This window comes from Sus scrofa, unplaced genomic scaffold, assembly GCF_000003025.6.
Source record: "Sus scrofa isolate TJ Tabasco breed Duroc unplaced genomic scaffold, Sscrofa11.1 Contig690, whole genome shotgun sequence".
Classification (NCBI taxonomy): Eukaryota; Metazoa; Chordata; class Mammalia; order Artiodactyla; family Suidae; genus Sus; species Sus scrofa.
In genome coordinates, this window is record NW_018085287.1 from 123,933 (window position 1) to 127,054 (window position 3,122).

General features: G+C 41.9%; 1 pseudogene; it reads left to right on the plus strand.

Moving 5' to 3' along the window:
• The first annotated feature begins 2,206 nt into the window (after positions 1-2,206).
• Positions 2,207-3,122, plus strand: LOC110259046 (annotated as a pseudogene).

Below are 3,122 nucleotides of genomic sequence, written 5' to 3' on the forward strand. Positions count from 1 at the left end.
GTGGGGGAAAAACAGCTATTTTTCTACAATATAGCAATAGCCAAAAATCAGTGAATTTTATGTTAACAAACCTGGTTAAGCTCTTTATATGAGTTTGACTATTTTAGATTCTACCTATAAACAAGGTTATGTAGTATTTGTCTTTGTGCTTCTGACTTATGCCACTTAATCTAATGTCCTCTACTCACAGAAGCAGAGAGTAGAATGGTGATTACCAGGGGTTGTGAATAGGGGGAAATGGGGAGATTTTGGTCAAGGGATACCAAATTTTGGTTGTGCCAGATGAATAAATCCTGGAGAGCATTAGCACAATGTGACTATAGTGAACAATATTATGTACTTGAAATTTGTTTAAGGGGTAGATCTCATTCTTCTAACAACAAAAAAAAAAGAAAAATCATTAAAATACCTTAAATTTTCTTTAATTCTCCATATTTCACCAATCCATAGACTAATTCTGGAAAAATAAATATTTTTCTCTTTCCCCCCTTAAGGTCAGGGGGGTTGGGTTAAGTCACATCTGGGATCCTGAAGCTTTAATGATCAGCTTGTGTGTGACACTTCCATGGGCTCTGAGCAATGACTGTAGCTCTGCTCTTTACCAAGAGCTTTGTTGACCCAAATGAGGTCCGAGTGTCTCAGCCTACTGGGAGTACTTATAAGGCCCTGATTTGTCTCTTCCTTTAAGGGAAGTGATGAAGATTAAGGATTTGGGCTACTTAATTGTACTCATGGTAACTCTAATAAATCAAAGGAAGCCCCAGACTCTGATCTGGCAGAGTGCAACAGTGGAAAAACCTGGAGACTGAAAGAAAAATTATTTACTGAACACCTGTTAAAAATGATGACAGATTTTATTCAAGACTAATTCAATGGGGTCAAAACAACTGAATTAGTGGAGAAAGACTGAGCTCAATTCCAATTACAACAAGGACAAGTGAGGATTTATGGCCAATGAACAGAATGTAGGGGTCACTGAGTGAAAAATTACTAAAAGGAGACATCAAGGATGTGGAATTCTTGCTAAGCTGCCTTAACAGGATTCTTGCTAAAGACAAGCCAAGGACTTATATACAAGGTGTTAGATTTCAAAAGCGTGGATGAGGAGTTTGATTGGAAGTGAAGTGTAGGGGCTTCTTGATAAATTGATTTAACAGGATTCTTGCTAAAACTGTCCTTGGCAATGAAGGACAAGGAAGGTAAATGCTGAGACCTCCTTGAGAAGAGGTCTAAAATTTGGTCAAAGAGAGACTTCTTTTCAAATCATAAAATGTATTTGGCTTTGAATCTCTGATTTTTCAATTATTAACTTGGCAAATATACAAATATACAAATGTGAGCAGTTTCCCTTATGATAATCATAACTGCTCTATAGAACCCCAAAGTGGCATCATGAAAATCAAAATCAAGATGATGTTACAGGTGAAGACTTGGGTAAAGTGTAAAGTTTTGTATACATTTGAAGAAGTTATTCTTACAGGACAGACGATAAGCCATAGTCAAAAGACCATAATCTTTCTTTTTGTCAGATTAAGAACATAAGACTATGATGGTTCTTCCTGTTAACTCAAGGCATTTACAGTATAAAAGAAGAATCACCAGGGTAAAGAATTTTCAGGAGTTCCCACTGTGGCTCAGTGGTTAACGAATCCAACTAGGAACCATAAGAATGTGGGTTAAATCCCTGGCCTAGCTCAATGGGGAAAGGATCCAGCATTGCCACGAAGTGTGGTGTAGGTTGCATATGTGGCTTGGATCCTGAGTTGCTGGGGCTGTGGTGTAGGTCAGCAGCTACAGCTCTGATTAGACCCCTAGCCTGGGAACCTCCGTATGCCATCAGTGTGGCCCTAAAAAGACAAAAAGACACCACAACAACAACAACAAAAAAGAATTTTCTCACCCTGGGAAGTTCCTGTGTTGTGCATTGGGGGATCCAGCATTGCCACAGCTGCAGTGCAGGTTACATATAACTGCAGCATGAATTTGATCCCTGGCCCAGGGAACTTCCACATGCCATGGGTGTGACTAAAAAAGGTGTGTGTGGGGGAGACTCTAGCTTGGTTTTTCTTAGTAGTCACAATGATCTAAATGCTTGAAAGAGCCTTATAATAATATATGATAAATGATGTTGTCACCTCAGGACTTCACACTCCTAACTCTAAAATATATTCACCCAAAGTAGATCTAGAAGAGGGTGCTCCCCATCATGGTCCAGAGCAACCACACCAACATGAAGGAATTCTTCTTCCTGAAAACGTTGTTTGTGGTTTTTCTTGCTGTTTATGTAGGAGCTGTGCTGGGCAATGCCCTCATTGTGGTGACCATCACCTGCAGGTCCCACCTCCACACTGCCATGTACTTTCTCCTGTGGAATGAATCTGTCCTGAACACTGTTTTTTCATCTGTCACCATTCCCAAATTCCTAGTGGATCTTTATCAGAGAGGAAAGCCATCTCCTACAATGGCTGCACTGCTCAGATCTTTTTCTTCCACTTTGCTGGTGGGGCAGATATTTTTTTCCTTTCTGTGATGGCCTATGACAGATATCTTGCAATCTCCAAACACCTGCACTATGTAACCCTTATGGGAAGAGAGGTGTGATTGGCCTTGGTTGTGGCTTCCTCAGTGTGTGGTGGTTTGCACTCCACTGTTCAGATTATTCTGATGCTTCCACTCCCCTTCTGTGGCCCCAGTGTCCAGGATGTCTTCTACTGTGATGTGCCTCAGGTGGTTAAGCTGCCTGCACTGACACTTTTGCTCTGGAGCGCCTCAGGATCTCTAACAATGGGCTGGTGATCCTGCAGTTGTTCCTCTTTCTCCTGGGTTCCTACACGAGGGTTCTGGTGGTGCTGAGATCTCATTCTGTGGAGGGCCAGAACAAAGCCCTCTCCACCTGCACCTCCCACATCCTGGTGGTGACTCTTCATTTCATGCCTTGTGTGTACATCTACTGCTGGCCCTTCACTACGCTGCCCATGGACACAGATGTATCCATCAATAACACAGTCCTCACCCCCATGCTAAACCCCATGATCTACATCCTGAGGAACCAGGAGATGAAGTCAGCCATAAAGAGAATGCAGAGGAGGCTTGGGCCTTTTGAAAGCAATAAAATGGGATGA